The sequence below is a fragment of the Eulemur rufifrons genome, chromosome 15, assembly GCF_041146395.1.
Source record: "Eulemur rufifrons isolate Redbay chromosome 15, OSU_ERuf_1, whole genome shotgun sequence".
Lineage (NCBI taxonomy): Eukaryota > Metazoa > Chordata > Mammalia > Primates > Lemuridae > Eulemur > Eulemur rufifrons.
The window spans coordinates 29,961,909-29,980,151 of NC_090997.1; positions in this window are offsets into that span (position 1 = coordinate 29,961,909).

The following is an 18,243-nucleotide window of genomic DNA, read 5'->3' on the forward strand; positions in this document are numbered from 1 at the left end:
GTCCCCATAAATTGTTAAAAATTAATAAAACAACAGAGCAATATGTTAAAAGGCTTCAAGGAAAAAAGTATAAAAGAATAAAAAGAGATGAAATATGGGAAGAAGAAAATGTTTAATTAACCAAAATTATTTAGAATGGGACAAATGGAAAATCCACCATTGACCTAGTTTCTCTACTTCTATTTTTTCTTTAATTGAGTCTATCATCATCCTGCCTTGCAAAGAACCTTAGCACTTTAATTAGCTTATTCTTAGTTATCACCTTCAAAATCTCAACAGCTTTTCCTATCCTTCCTATATTCTTTGTTATAGCCATATTTTTATTTCTCATTGTTATTTGGTGAAAACTCTTCCCTGTACCTTGAATTGACAAATGCAATAGCCTACATTTAATTGTAAGTCTTGAATAATATTTAAGCACCTCATAAACAAATCTAGATGCTAATTAAACTTAGCTGAAATTCTTGCCTTCCAGAAATGTACATTTTTCTGACCCCAACAGACAAACCCACACAAGTTCTATGTTAAGTTATGTCCTTCTTAACCTCCCTGCCTGAGTACAGGATTGCATCCAACTCCTGAGTAATTTATTCATAGAAACCTTTTAATCAACATAAAGTTAAATACAATGAAAATGGTATGTATGCATTCTATTTTTGTGCATTCTTTGTAATATTGATTTTAAGAACAAGCCATTTTACCTCACTATATTGATCATCTTTACAACATATTTTAAATATATTATAGAGTTTGTAGGATGATTCTATCCAAATTTTGTATTCTAAATAATATTGTTCATGAACATTAAAGTTTGGGGTTGTATACACTCATACTTTGTATTTTGAGTACCTTTACTTTGGCTTATTCTTTTTTGTTTAATTAAGGTCTTTCAAAATGACTTTGACTTACTGGTAAATAAATTGAAACAAAGATTAAAAGATCTAATGATGAAGAATTGCAAAGAGATTATCATGTAGGAATATGATCTGGAAATATTATTGAATCAATTGTTCAGTATATGTTATGTAATATTACTGAAAATTAAATCATGAAAATAGACAAAGGTAAAATACTAAAAAAAATTGTGTCAGCACAGTTTGATTCGGTTATCAGTAATTAACCTTTTCAAATTCTTGTTTATAACACTTATCTAATACTGCATAATAAGCATTTCAAAATTTAAAGCAATAACAATGTATTGAGCTCATTATGAGTGTTGGCCATTTGGGGGTGGCTTTGCTGCGAAGTTCTGCTATTCTCAGGTGGGATCACTCACACACTAGTTGATCTGTAGTCATCACCTCTGTCCTCTCTTCTGAGTCATTCCCATTCTGAATCTCTCATACTGTACTGAAGTAGGTTAATACACCTGGCTTTCTTTGAACAAGTTGTTCTGGTGAGTGGAATCATTTATTTATTTTTTTGTGACTCAGCATTCAACGTCTCACATATCCGTATGGTGTTTTTTTGTTTTTTGGTTTTTTTCCCTCCTCATTTGAATCAGGTCTCTGACAAATGACAACTCTATCTAAACTTGCTGTCCCTTCATTCACTATTGCAGTGGTCTGTTTTCTTTTTTCTATAAAGTACCTATTACCACTTACAGTGTGTGTGTGTGTGTGTGTGTGTGTGTATGCATACACGATTTTGTTATTGTCATTGATTGTTTCCATTGTCTAAAACATGTGCTCCACAAGATCAGGGAATTTCACTTTGGATTGTTGCTCTGTGTCCAGCAGCTAAACTAGTAGTTGACATAAAATAGATATCCCACAAATATTTGTTTAATGATGTTGAACTAAATAATGAATTTTCATGTACACCAACCAAATTACCATTTTATTTAACAGATTTTTATTTTATTTGGCAATATTTGTAATATCTGACAAATTTTGTTTTGAAAAACTCAGATATCTGTGACCTTTTTGTCTCAAATTATTATCTTCTTAAAAACATAGTTTCAGAAACTGTCAATTTTTTATATTTTATAAATTGTATTATAAATTGTTCTTTTTATTCAATTGAAGTTTAGGGTAAAATATTCACTTTTTCAAATTATTTATTTAGCAACTGGAATGTATAACATATGATGCTTGACATTGTAGTTACAATAAAATATAAGGAAAAAATGATCTTAACTTTCAAATTTACCATAAAAACTATAGAGGATGTTTATGAAATTGGTTTTTATTCAGAGAAATATCTTTAGAAATTCTAGAAAATTAAAATCAATAAAAATGCATTTTTCACAGTAGCAAGATATTTGACCTAACTTGTCAATATTGTTGACTTTCCTCATAGTTTCACTTTTCTTCTCCAGACATAGCCTAAATTAGTTTGATCACTTTGAAATACAATGCAAAGCATTTGCTCTCTTTTTATATAAAGAGATTTTATTTAAATTCTATTTATTGACATCAATGAGCACTACACTGCAGAATACATAAATACAAAAAAAAAATCACAAAATGTTTTTCTACATCATGCATATAGTTTAGGCCATGACTATCAGCATACATAAATGTACCTGAGTAAGTAAGCAAAATTAAATGTATATTTTGTGAAATTTTTCCACTAACTTAAGGCACATTTCTAAAATAAACTGCGTGGTTTTAGCGTTATTGTTCTCATTTGAATTTCTTTTCATTGTTGGTAAAAATTGCCCAATAATCTTACTCTGTTTTAAAATGTCTAAGGTTATATGTGCCTACATAATTAATCTATTAAATAGTTTTGTTTTGTTTTGCTTTGCTTTGCTTTGTTTTGTTTTGAGACAGGGTATGGCTCTTTCACCCAGGCTGGAGTGTAGTGGCCATGTCATAGCTCCCTGTAACCTCGAACTCCTGAGCTCAAGAAATCCTCCTGCCTCAGCCTCTGGAGCAGCTGGAACTACACGTATGCATCATCATGCCTGGCTAATTTTTTAAATTTTTTTAGAGAACTTGTCTCTATGTTGCCTATGCTGGTCTCAAGCTTCTGGCAATTGTGAATTGTGAATTGTGCATTGTGCTACTGGCTGTGAGTGATCCTTCCACCTTAGCCTCTCAAAGTGCTGGGATTACAGAAATGGGCCACCACACTAGGAATGGTAGGGTTTTTTTTGTTGTTGTCGTTGTTTTTATGAAAAATAAAACTGAAATTTGGATGTATCAATATTTTAAAGACATACATTTTATATGTGTAATTTAATGCAATGTTGTTTTTCATATCCACACCCCTTTAATGGAACCCACAGTTTTAAAGAAGGTATTTAAAAAACAGGCTGTTGCTAGATCAAATGGTAGTGCCCACCAATACATGAGTGGATTAATAAAATGTGGTATGTGTATACCATGAAGTGTTACTCAGCCATAAAAAACGGTGACCTCATACCTTTTGTAACAACCTGGATTGAACTGGAACCCATTATTTTAAGTGAAGTATCACAAGAATGGAAAAACAAACACCACATATACTTACTACTAAATTGAAACTAATAGAGGAATCCTCATGTGCACACATGGTAATAAAATTCAGTGAAAATCAAGCAAGTGGGGGAGGGAGGGGGATGGGTAAATTCATACCTAACGGGCACAATGCACACTCTCTGGGTGATGGACAAACTTATAAATTTGGCTCAAACCACACAAAGCAATTCATGTAACCAAAATGTTTGTATCCCAATAATATTCTGAAGAAAAATTACATTTAAATATAGAAAGTTTATTTAATACTGACAAGCAATGTCAAGATTTCTAAGAATAGAAGTCCAAATTCAACCTAATAACATAAATATGACCAGAACATTCATTAAAGATGCCTGCCTAAATTAATATATACTTTTTATAGCTGCAACATTCATTTTGATATGAATCTGTAATATCAAGGTGTTCATTTCAACCATGAAAGCGATGATCAAAGGATTTAAAATAATTGTCCTGTGTCATCTGAAGGAGTTTTAAAGATGTAGATGGCAAAGTTAATTCAGAAAACTCATTATAAGAACAGTTACAACTGTTCTATGTCCATTTATCAGTGCAGATTGCAGTTAGAAATAAATAGAATTGTGTAAAATGAATACAAATGAGAAGATCAAAGACTACAAGTCTCTATGCAATATGAAGATATGGGGGCCAAAATTCAGTTGCCAATTGTTATGTTTTTATGAAACTTCAGAAATCTAATTGATTTCATTTTCTGCATAAATAGAAGTACAGCCTTTTTGCTGCAGGTATTCTACACTTATTTTCTAAAGTCAGGAACAATGTTTCTAATTATTTAAGAAGACACTATAATATCACTTATTAGAGCAGTGTATATATGAATCAAATAGTCTGCCTAATTGTGGGTCATTATCAAACATATTTAAAACGATAACACACTAAAAGATTAGTGTTTGTGTTTTCACTGTACTTAGAATTTATGTTTCCAACCAGTGCCAAGGCTGTCCAATGAGAGTTTGTCTGAGGGTGTCTGAGGGATGGACACATTTGCAGCTCTGACTTGGGTGGTGCAAAGATAATATATGTAGCCAAAACAGTTCTACCTCCATAATATTCTGAAATAAAAAAAGTAAAAGTAAAAATAAAAATAAAAAGGAAATATTGAGTGGAGGAAGACTGGTTGAAATCGGTTTGATAGGGAAAATCAGGAGTTTAGTTCTGAGTATGTTAATTTTAAGATGTTTGTGGGACATCCAAGTGAAGTTGTCATGGAAGCAGTTGGGTGTGTAAACCTCAAGTTCTGAGACAGAAGCAAAAATGTGGAAACCATCAGTCTATAGATGGTATTTATAACAAGGGAACTGCATTAAAGTCACTAAAGGAAGAAAATTAATAGAAAGATGAAGGCAATCAGGACCGAAATTTGGAGAGAGATCCAGGAGAAGACAACACTACGTATTAGGTTTATTTCTTATAAACTCTAAGAATATAAAATTCCATGAGTGGAGGGATTTTTGTCTTTTCTATTCAGTCCCCTGATATATCACAAGTACATAGAACAGTGCCTGGCTTAGTAAGCATTAAATAAAAATTTGTAGATAAGAAAAAAATAGTATAAGCCATGTAATAACTAGATGTAAATATTGTAAAAATCACAACTTAAAAAAATGTGTATCAGATATATCTTCCTTCTTTAACAGTCAATTTTTATTCTTTGACAGAAGAGAAGATGAAAAAAGTGACTCTCCCGTGAACACTTTCTAGATTCTCCTATGAGACATAAAATCTAATTATGCTATCATTTGCCTCCTAATGGATCTGGCCTGTGTGCCGTCATTATGATACTGCTCTCTGTAAACCACCAGTTCAATAACACGATTTGCCTCACTAATGTTTGTCTATTTCTGTTAATTTGTGATAAACTTGAGGGTGATGGTGTGTTTCAGGGTGAATTCATTATGACAATGTCTGCTAGTAACTTGTAGAAATTTAAAACATGAGTTTATATGAATCCTCATTTAATGAATTCATGAATTTTTTTAATGTCAGCTGTACCTATTTTGCACACACATCTGCACACAAAAAGCTGTCAAATATTGACTACTATGAAATCAATTCTCTTACATTTTTATTTCAATTTTCTTATTACTATATTTGTTTATTTAAAGCTTGCATAATGTTGCCTGATTTCTTATCCCTTTATCTGTACAAGAATATACTCACATGGAAAAGAAAGGAAGTGGAAAAACAAGTATTGGGATTTTCTATTTCCCAACAAAACTGTTTAAATCTGTTTGTACAAAAAGAAGATATAAAAATATCTGAAGGAAGAGGACAGATTTATTTTTTCAAAAATAATCAGATTTTCCTTCGTTCTTGTCATAACTACATGTATTTAAGGTGATTTATTTAAAGGGCTGAATTTTTTCTTTCCATAAAAAAAAAATGAATGGCTTTGTTTATGAATTTAACAGAAGTAATTTGTACAACAAAATATCATTAATATTTAGTAGCATTCTATGTATCAAATAATTTAATAAGATCTTATATTATTCTAAATGTAGGCCTCATGAGGACAAAGATTTTTGTCTGCTTTTATCCCTACTGAATCTTCAATGCCCTCAGAGCAGTGCCTGGAATGTATTCTAGTAGGTAATCAATAAATAAATCAATATTGAATGAATTTTGAAGTAGATGTATAAAATAGCTATGTTAAAACCAGTTTGTGACCAGATTCTATGATTCAATATTTCCACTAAACTCTCCAGTAGTCAAACTGTAACCTTTGCTTTGGATAGCATTTTAATTTAGGGTATCTAGAGAAAGTGGTAATGAGAGGTATTGAGAGTATTCAGGTGAAGAATATATAACCTTGAGAATATTTAAAGAAGTTGATAATTTAAACTCAAAATGTGATTTAAAGAAAAAGTAAACTTATTATGTGGAGTTGTAAAAGTTGGGCAAATGCATTAAAAATACAGAAATGGATTACATATTGAGAAAGAACATTGAAGGCCCTAAATCTGTAAGAAAAACTCCAATATTTCATCAGCTCTTCTTAATCAAAAGTGCAATAAGACATCATTGTGCAACAACTTCACGGTTAGTGTAAATGAACAAGTTTATAGCACAAGGCTCATAATATTTTGAGCTTTAAGCTTTGTAAAATGGAACGTCTGTGGGCTTCTGTGATGCTGACATTCATTAAAGGTTTTCATTATTACAAGAAGTAGAATTTTAAAATATGGAATAATGTCTCAAAATACCCCCTTTAAATTACAAAAAAAGAATATTTTTTCTTCATTACAGTAAATACTAAGGGGCTAATTCTTAACTACTGTAATGCCCTTAAAATTCTCTTGACTGGATGGTACTATGAATGACAGATTTTTCATTTCCAAAAGGGCAAGAGTGAATTAAAGATTCTATTGCTTTAAAAAATGTTTCAAGGGTCTATTTAAAATGATATGGATTATTCTCCAAGATTTAATTTTTTCAATAAATAATGAAATCTCAATTGATTTTATAAAGAGAGCGATGTTCTACTGGCAAGAGTGCTACAGTAAATCTGATAGTTACACTTTATTTCCAACTTTACCAACAATTTATTAGTATCCTTCAAGAAGTTTTTTTAAACTCTGTGGTATTCAATGCTCATATATTAAAATTTGAATAAGATATTTCCCCCAAATTAAAATGTCTTTATTTTATAAAAATATTTGTTAAATGGGTTTACAATAATTTTAATTTATTATTACAGTTATTCCTTTGATTTTCTTCTTTTGAATGTAATGGAATATTTTTACTTAAAATATTCTTGAAATAATTCATGTATATATACATGGATATATATATTTCCCTCAAAATTATAATACATACTATTAGAACAGACAGGATTTATGTTTGGCATTTGGAAACAACAACTGAAAAGACAAGAAAAATATTTCTATTTTAAATATAAAAATAAACTGATGATTGAATTTACACTGACGTTAATTTTACAAAGGAAATATTCCTGAAGACAATGAGTAGACACAGAGTTAGAGATGGATTGAAATGTCTTTTGACAACATATTTGGAAGGAAATGGTATATATAATGCCTTCTATATATCATCACCATCTATTTCACATATATGAGTTTGGAGTGGAGTTTTGGAAAGTGAACCTGTATGCCCTAGAAATATTACCTGAAAGGCAAAGTTACTTTCTACAATTATTTGGCCAAACACAATATATTCCCCAAGCCCCATGCATAAAAATGAACTGAAGGCAACAGTAATTTAGAGTACAGAGTTTAAGCCTGAGGATTGAGACCTCCTTGTTCCTCCTACATAAACCTGTGATGGCCAAATTTACCTCTGTGCCTGCTGATCACCAGGATGAGGAAGGTTACACCAACCATAAGATGATATCAGATGCAAAAGAACAGGTTCACACTTGACAACTCTTTCCCTTTCCACAGTGATTTTGCCAGTGACGAGTAAGGCTTAGCTACTCAGGTGTGTGCATTCTCCAGCCCTCCAGGGGCGGAGAACCTGAAAATGCTCTTTTATTTCCTGTCCTTGTGGACTAAAATTTTCCCAAAAGTTTTAACTTTCCAAAATTCTGATTCAGTAGATTTCAATGAGTCTTACAACTCTGAGTTACAAGCCCTATTCCTAGCAAATCTAGCAACATTTCCCAGGAAATATAAAGTATCTTCATTTTATATTTGTTAGTTATGGACTCAAGTAGAGAATTAATACTGCTTTGACAAAAGAGGACATACACTGAAAACAGGAGTAAATCTTGATTTCAACAGCACAGCATAACAGTTGGCCTGTGCCAGAGGTCCAGATTCCACAACCTATACATTTAAACTCAGTTTCTAGAAATTGCTTCTAAAGAAGATCTCTATTCTGCTATATGTTTTTCCTAAACCTTTCAGACACTGAACTCACTTCCCTAGTCTGGGCTTTTAGAGAATTATAAGGAAATCAGTAACATCTGCCATTGCTGCTCTCCAAAATTTGCAGAAATCCAGGTTTTTCCAGAACTTTCTATGGGGTAGTTATGTCTCAGAGTGCCACAGGCACCTGCCTAAAGCTTAGATTTTTTTCATTTCTTTCTTTGCCCTGGATTAACTTTCATTTTTCTTACTGCAGTACAAACACTCCATTCTCTCCAAAATGGAAATACCACAGACAAATATACTGACATTTACAGAAAATATAAAACAGTATATTTTCAATTCAGGTAATGTAGATATCAGCAACAAGAAACATTTCCTAAATTAATACATTTTGTAATTATTTAATTTTTTTGGTCACAAACTATCAGTTAATTATATATGTTGTTATTTTTGCTATTACTTATGACAGCTGCTTGACACTATAGCTCAGTTGCAGAGCATAGGATAAATTAAAAAATAAACAGACAAAACCAGGCCTGAAAAGAGTAGCTAAAAGACATTTAGACAAGCTTTTTAACCTTAATAAAGAACACTTACATTCTAAAATAGTTTCTGGGTGTATTTTTTTTTTTTTTTTTTTTTGCTCATTCTAGCCACTCATCTAGTTTTCCTTTTGAAAATATTTCCTTATATTTAAACTTGTCTAGTTTATTGCTTTTATTTCAATTTATTGTTTTTTTTTCTTTTTAATAGGTATTTAGCCCTACCATCTATTCAGAAACTCTTTTTTCACCTAAGCATTCTTTTTACCATACCTAAAGTACACATCATTATGCACATCTGGCTCATTCTTTGTAATAGCTACAATAATTTTCATTGAAAAAGTTTTACAAAAATTTATACTAAAATTTTCTTAATAGAATAATTCTTTTCAGGGTTTTTCTATACATATTAATGTAGTAGACATTTTTGTCATATATATATAACATATATATATATATATATATATATCTTTAGGTACTGGTACTTTTATATATTCCTAAAAGTAAAATTTCTAGGTCAAAAAATAGTAAGGGTAGTTCACATTTTATTAGATTTTACCTGATTATTTTCCAGAAAGTTTGTAGCACTTGACACTTCCAAATGAGGCTGTTTTTTTCTTCCACTACCAATACTGAAAATTACCATCCTTTTAATTCGTATTAATCTGATGGGAGTGGGAGTTATATGTTTCCTAAATATAATTTAAATTTGCATTGTCTTTATTGTTACTTACTTGAACATTATCTCATAAGAATAGAGAGGCCACAGTCATTACTCACATTATATTTTATAAGGAATATTAATCCTATTTAAATACTTGATCTCTTTTAAGTGCATCCATTCAGTAGTTGAAGGTAAGAAAGAATTTTTTGTTGTTGTTTATGCTGTTTCTATTGCTGTTGTTTTGATGTGTATGTGTGTATGTTTTTGATTTCCAAATCTGGTAAACTCAGTCCCGTAAAATACTTGAAAGAGTTCCTTTAGGTAAAGAATTTTGGTGAAAAAAAAAATCTCTCAGAGCCTCCTTCCTATTCTTCTAAAGACGAAATCTAGAAATATGAGGGAGGAGTGTGGACTATTCTTTCTTTATGGCAATGGAAAGGAAATGGCATGACCCTCAGATTCCTATAAGGGGGTCTGTGCAGCATCAACTTTGCATGCCTGCCTCTGTATTGCTACTAGTATTTGCAGCTGGGGCTTTAGCAGTTTTAACCTATGGTAATTTGTCTCTCAAGGCTTATTCAGATCTAATAGAGTTCCTCAACTCATAGGACTTTACAAGGGATCTCTCCGACACTATAAAGCCTCGTAAGTCTCTGCCTTGTCCTTTATCCATAATGCAAAATCTGTAGTCCCACTCAACATTAAAGGAAGCCACATGTCAGGACTGCTGGCTCTCAGCTAAGCTCCCTGCAATATTTCCCCTTGAAGACTGCAAGGGTTCGTGGGTTCTATATATGTCAGCCAGGAACTGGGCATGGTTCAAAGTACCCTCTGGTCTTTAACATCCTGCAAATTATTTTTTTCTTGAACATTATTATTTTTAAAATTTTTATTTTGAACTAATTTTAGACTTCGGCGAGATAACAAAAATAGTCAAAAGTTTTCACATATACCTCATTGCTCTGTACCTAATGGCAGCATCTTGTATAAGAATGGTACAATTATCAGAACTAGCAAGTTAACATCTGTAAAATACTATCAAGGAAAGAAATTTTTAATAGTTTTTACATTGATGTCTTTTTTATTTTTTTTTATTTTTTCTATTACAGGGACATAGCCAGGGTTGCACATTGCAATTAGTTGTTATTTTTCCTTAGTCTCCTGCAGTTTGTAGAAGTTCCTAACATTTCTCAGTCCTTCCTCGTTTCTCATGTTCTTTTGAAAAGTATTGATCAATTATTGCATAATTCTCAGCATATGTTTGATGTTTTTACATGTTTGGATTGAGGGTATAAATTTTTGGCAAGAAAGTCCTATCAATGTGTTTTCCGTGTGTGGTGTCATGGTGTTTATTATGTTGACATGGATTACTAGTAATATTAAACTCAACTATTTGGTTAAGATTATTATCACTGGGTTTCTCCACCACACTGTATTTCTCCTTGAAGTAAATAGAATTGCTAATCTATACCCCTGTGAGAAACATATTTACTAATTAGAGTACAACATTTATGGACAGTTATTTTTGGTTTTAGGCTGACAGTACCTAGCCAAAAGATTGTTTACCAAAGTTGTGTAGGTTAGTTATTTTTTCCCTCAATGCCTTAAGTGTGGCAATGTTACTCATTTGTTAGTATTTGTGTTTCATTTTACTTTTCATTCACATCTTGGTTGATTTAAATAATTTGTTTATATTTTAGAAATTTGAAGTTTATGTGAAACATTGTAAAGTTTTGGAAGGTAGAGATATACAAAGATACACTCAGAGGTATATCATTCTTTCTCATCTCTGCTACTGTATTCCCGTTTTCCTCTTCTATCCACCTATATTTAACCTACCACTTATAGGTAATATTTCCCTTTAGTTTATGGTATATACTTCCTGCTGTGGTCCAAATATTTGTTTCCCTCTAAAGTTCGTATGTTGAAATCTAACACCCAAGGTGATGGTGTTAAATCGCCTTTAGGAGGTTATATTAGACCATGAGAGCTCTGCCATCATGAATGGGATAAATTCCCTTATGAGAAAAGTTTGAGGGAGGTCCTTTGCCCTCCCACCATGTGAGGATGCAGAAAGAAAGTATCATCTATGAACCAGGCACTGAATCTCCTGGTACCTTGGAGTTTTACCTTTTTATTGACAAAGTTTCTTAACAAGTTTCTTAACAACTTTTGGTATATTTTTTATTGGTTTTGTTTTGTTTTGTTTTGTTTTATAGTCTATTTCTGCTCTGAATATTATTAGTTACTTTATTTTGCTTACTTTCCATGTGTTTGACCCTTCGGTAGTATCTTTTGGGTATAAACTGAGGTCACTAAATTGTGACCTTTTTCTTTTCTAATATTGGTTATGTATGTAGTGCTATAAATTTTCTCCTAAGTTCCACATGAATTCTCATGAATCCCATGAATTCTCATATGTTGTGTTTTCCATTTTCATTCAGTTTAAACTATTTTATAACTTCCTTCTGACTTCTTTGAAGCATGGATTATTTAGGAATATGCTTTTTTGTTTTCACATATTTTGAGACTTTTTCAGATATCTTTCTGTTATTGATTTTTTTAATTAAATTTTACTGGGATCACAGAACATGCTTTCTGTAACTGAATAATTTGGTATCCATTGACCAATCTCTCTCCATCCCTTCTAACTCCCCTGCCCTCCCAGGGTCTGACAAGCACAAGTCTACTCTGTATTTCTTTGAGATCAGCTTTTTTAGATTCAACAAATGGGTAAGATTACGTAATATTTGTCTTTCTCTGTCTGGCTTATTTCACTTAACATAATGTCCTCCAGGATCACCCATGTTACTGCAAATGACAGGATTTCACGCTTTTTTTTTTTTTTTTTTTTTTGTAGCTGAATAGTATTCTCTTTTGTGTATATATCCCATTTTTGTTATCTATTCATCCATTGATAAACACTTAATCCCATGTCTTAACTATTGTGAATAGTGCTGCAATAAACATCAGGGTGCAGACACCGCTTTGACATACTGATTTCATCTTCTTTGAATAAATATCCAGTAGTGGGATTATTGGATCATATAATAGATCTATTTTTAATTTTCTGAGGAAGCTCCACACTGTTTTCTATAATCCTATACTAATTTACATTCCCAGCAACATTGTATAAGGGTTCTTATTTCTCCACATTCACACCAGTATTTGTCATATTTTGTATTTTTTGTAATAGTCATTCTAATTAGAGTGAAGTGATATCTCCTTGTGATTTTGATTTGCATTTCCCCGGTGATTAGTGGTGTTTAACATTTTTTTTTTATATACCTCAACAGAGGGAGTACCCCAGGCTTTAGCTAGTTTCTTAGCACCACTGCCTCAAAACTATAAGACAGTAAGATAGGAAAAACATATTGCATACTTGAAATAAATTCTACTTTCTCAAGATGTATTATTTACTAATGTATTGTTGAATTCTGTTAATGTCTGAATTAAGTTGGTCATTCTTTTCTTAAACTATTTTTATCTTGTCTAGTTATCAATGTTATTCTTGCTGCATTGTGGGAATTATGAATTATTCTTCCTTTTCAATGCTCTGGAATAATTGATAGAGCTTTGGGACTACCTAGTATTTGAAGGTTTGGTTGAATATCCCTTTGAATCATCCTGGGCATTGTGTCTTTGTGTGTGTAATAGAGGTGATTGGTGATTGGTGATTCTTTATATCTTTATTAATATCTTCTGTGGAAATTGGTCTGTTTAATGTTTCTAAATCTAAGAGAGTCAATATTGGCAATCTGTATTTTTCTAGAATTTTTTACTCCATTTAGGTTTTCAACTTTATTTACATAGAATTCTGCAAATCAGTACCATATGGTTTTATTTTCATTACTTCTGTTTCAGGGGGATTTCTACCTTGCCCATTTCTTATGTGCTATACTTCTGATTTGTCCTTTTTTTTTTTTTTTACTTTATTATAATAGCTTAAGTCTCCTGCCTCAATTTTGTTTTTACATGCATTGTGAATGTCTCCCAAGTGAGAAGAGCAGGAAGCTATGAAGCAACCTACCTTAAGAATTCCGTTTAGAGAGTGGAGCTAACACTCCCATGCTTTTGTTCTTTCTCTCAGCTAATGCAACCTATTCCTTGGGAGTCTAAGCCCAGAGATTCAAAACATAGACACAATCTCTTTCTTTGATCCCCATTTCTCTCTTCAATCTTCTTATATTGATTCATGCCAAATAGACAAACTTTAAATTTTCTTTTCCTTCATCATATTCTTCCTCCACCATGGAGTGCCATGGCCTCCCAGTTAGGTTGATCTAGATGGAAGAGATATTTATACTCTAAGAAGCAAAGGTAGTACCTGAGACTTCAGCTTTTGTTTTGAAAAGCAGGAGGAATTTCGGAACCTTTTCTATTCTTAAGCCTACTTTCCAATTTTACTGCCTTGTAAAGAAGGTCAAATATGTGCCTTATTCCTACCATGGAGAAAACTATCCTTGCTCCACTCGTAGCTAGAAACATTCAGAGAATCTAATTGAAAAGGAAATTAAAATGCACATTGTGAATAGTCATAAAATATTGTTCCTACTCATGTTTATTGGTAATTTGTATTTGCCCTTCCCTGAGTTCCTAATGACATATTTACAGGGTTTTCTATTGTTTTCCTACCAATGTTTTTCTCTGTGATATATTTTGAAAATACATTTCTCAAGCTATCTGAATTAATATTTACTTGTTTAATTTTTCTATAGTCTGTTTTCTCAATCTTTTCCTTTGTACCTTCTTGGCTTTCAATTTTGTTTAGGGACTTTCAGTCCTAAGATTTAAAAAGTTCCTCCCTAAAGGGCTTTTTTACTAGAATATTTTATGTAATTTAGTTTTTTAATAGACTTTATTTTTTAGAGCACTTTTAGATCACAACAAAATTGAGCAGAAAGCACAGAGAATTTCCATATGCTCTCTTCCTCGACATGAATGCAATTTAATTTTTATATTTAGGTAAGTAATCAATCAAATTACCCTTGTATATTGAATTAGGTATAGGATTTTCAGTAATGCAGATAGGTCATATTAATTTGATGTGACTACATACAAACATCTGCTGTAAATTGCCAATCTATATAGATGAAAATATAGAACATGGTGAAAATTCAATACACAGAACAGAAGCAGTTATGGGATACTTTAGAACAGTTCTGCTCCCATTCCTTGGTTTCCTAAGGGCTAGTGTGTTAACTGCTCTTAACATTCCATAAGCAAGGTCCTGTCAGAAGAGTGAAAGATCAAACTTCTTGCTAAGTGATCTTTTTATTCTTAGGTTTAAGTTAACATTTGAAAGGAAATTGTACTAAAATTTATATGCTTGTATAAGGAAGTACTTAAAAACATTGGGCTCTTCTATTTATATGCCAAATCCAACACATAGATTCATCTTTTGGGGGGCAAAAGTAGAATCAACTCCCAAGTGTTCTTACACATTATTTTGCTTTTAGCTTTTCAGTCTCCAAAAGGGTCAATCTCCCACAGTTTACCCCACGATGATTTTAAGTGATGAAATCGGACTAAGAACCAGGATCACAAATCTGTTCCTCCTCACTGCTGATGGGTGATATTATATAAATTCATCACATTTTCTTTTGTAGCCAGACATAAACAACTGGTTAACATTGGTTGATATGAGATCTTTTAACATATTTTGTATCCTTTAAACATTTAAGCAGCATAATGGTCTTTCAAGGAAAACTGGTTACTCAATATGTTGGGTTTCCGGGTCTGAAATGTCGGTTCTTGGCAGGGTCATGGCAGAAGAATGACCAGATGCACCAAAGTAAGGCAAGCATGAAAATGAGGTTTATTGAGGAGAGAAAGATAGGGTTGTAGAGCAAGAGCAAGATACAGGTTTACAGAGGGAGATACATATGCCACCCAGTTTATAGTATTTTGGTATAGCTGTCTAAAACAGCTTCCATATATTCCATACCCAATTTTTCCTATTATTAATATCTAACATTTATAGAGTAAATTTGCCATAATTAATGAAGAAATGTTGATAAATTATTATAACTTAAGTCCAGATTTTATTCAAATTTCCTTTTTTTATTTTAGAAACTCATATAGGATATTACTTTATATTCAGAGAAGGTGTCTCAGCAATGAATTCCCTCAATTTTTCATTTCTTAAAATATTATTCTTGATTCCACTTTGAAGTGTAATTTGCTGAATATAGAATAATTTTGTGGTTTTCTTCTTTCGATGCTTTAAATACTTTAGTCCATTACCTACTTTACTTTCATAGTTTCCAGCGAAAATCCACTCTAATATTTTTCTCTACAGGAAAGGTGAGTTTTTCTTTTCCTCCATCTTATTTCTAGATTTTCTCTATGTCTTTGAAGTTTGTTTTACCAATTTGAATATGACGTACTGTGATGTAGATTTTTTTTTGTATTTATATTTTGTGTTGTTTTTTGATTTTCCAGGGTCAGTACTTTTGTATTTATAATTAATTTTGGAATGTTCTCAACCATTATTATGAATACTTCAAGCAATTATTTTGCTGTGTTCTCTGTTTCTGGTCCTCTGCTCTCCTTCTGGTGTTCCAATTATTCATATGTCATATGTTTTGTGATTGCCCCACTGTTCTTCAATATTCTGATATCTTTTTTTCCTCCTTTTCTTTTGCCTCTTTGCACTTCATTCTGGGAAGTTCTTATTAAGCTGTATTTAAGCTGACTCATTCTTTTCTATGCCATGTCCAATCTACTGATGACTACATCTTAGAGACTCTTCATTTCTGTTGCAGTGTTTTTTACATCTAGCATCTCCATCTGATTCTTTCTTAGAGTTTCTCTCTGTTTACATTACCAATCTCTTTTGGCATTCTGCCTACTTTTTCTACTAGAAACCTTTACATATGAATCATAGTTATATTAAATTCCCTATATGATATTTCCAATGTCTGTGTCAAATCTGTATCTAGTTCTTATACTAGCTTTTTTCCCTTAAATTGTGTTTCTTCTTGCCTTTTAGCATGCTTTGTAATTTTTGTTGCAAATGAGATATGAGCTATTGGGTAATAGGAATGGAAGAAAGTAGGCCTTTTGTGTGAGGATTTATGATGACTTGGTGAGGGTTTGATCTGTGTCTATTGTTTACTGTACTTGCAGGTATCAGAGAATTCAACTTCCTTTTGTGTACTTATTTTGCCTCCCTTCCTGTGATTGGAATTCCGTAAGTACCCCTCAGAGAGTCTGCATGTTTCAGCTCTTCTACGTGTAATCCACTGTAATTATCTTGGAGCCCTGTTGGGTCAGTGGCAAATTGTGAAGGAGAGAAATCATTTTTTAATCACATGAGTAAAGCTAAATTTTTAGTGGGCCCATGTCTCTGGACCTTCACAAGTCCAGTGTTTTTCTGATAGTGTAGCTTTCCCATCCCCTCTTAGGTGAAAACAGAGGCTGGGTAAGCCTCCAGCTTGGAGAAGGCTCTGGTAAAGTCTTTTCCCATGGAAAGTGGCCATTCTTATGGAAAATGTTCTGCAAATATTTTACAATAATTATTCTTCCCCTCCTACTATCAGAGACAGGAAGGGATCATTTTTGGATCTTCATCTTGGGAGCATGGTAGAATTTTTGGACCTTAAGTCTACACAAGTTTTGGGCTCCCCCAAGATTGCAACCTACAGTATTTTCTCACTCTCATGCCAGCCTACTCTAAGCTTTCAGCAATTCATCAAATTACTGCCTAAGTGTTCCTACCACTTCATGCTCCAACAGCTTTGCTCCAAGTAAGCAGATCTCTGCTATAACTCTAACTGAATTCACCTATCTCTTCAAATTCTAGAGTGCCAGTTGCCCCTGCAATCTCAATTCTATGATAGTTTGAAAAAATGTCATACATTTTTAGCATGTTCAACTTTTTTGTTTGCTTATTTTAAAATCAGAAGTGTTGAATTCCAAGGTCTTTATATGTCAGAACTGTAACTGGAAGTTAATTTTTGTATACACTTGATAGAAACAAAAATGATCGTTATGCTCAAATCTGCTGAGAAGTATTTTATGAAATTAAAAATGTTAACAAAAGTAATTTCTATTTATTGGCTTACAAACGTCTTTGTAGTATATAATATGTTCTAAATGTTGTGGTGGGCATTATACGGTTAAAGAATATAAATATCTGATCTGAACTCTGTGGGAATTTTATTGTATATTCTGTAAGGTAAAATTTATTGACAAATTACTATGTAATAAGTTATATTTTGTGATATATGTTTGTGTGTATGATAGATATGTGTGTGTAGATATGTATTTATGTGTATGTATATTTCCTCCAATCTTCCCAGAATTTGATAAGAAATGTCACAGTTTGGAATGTTGATTTCCTTCTCTGGTGGTAAAATATAACATTTACAGAAAAACAAATTAATACCCTGGAAATAGTCATAATTATCTTCCTTTTTTATTTTGAAACTTGATTAGTTTAAGTTATAATCAGGCAAACTGATTAGCAAATAAAAATAAACAGAATGATCAAATAAGCAATGTGAAAGTTAAATTGCTTATTTTTATATTAATTGGAAAATAACATGATTGAAGAATCTCACATTCATTAATCTTGTGCTTCCGTGTTATTTTTTGCAAAACAATGTAAATTATGTATTTGTCCTTTTTTAAACATTATAAAATTCAGACTTGGTAAAATTTTATGCTAAATATTTGTAAGGTTTTAATTGGTACTTTGTATCAGCATGAATGACCTC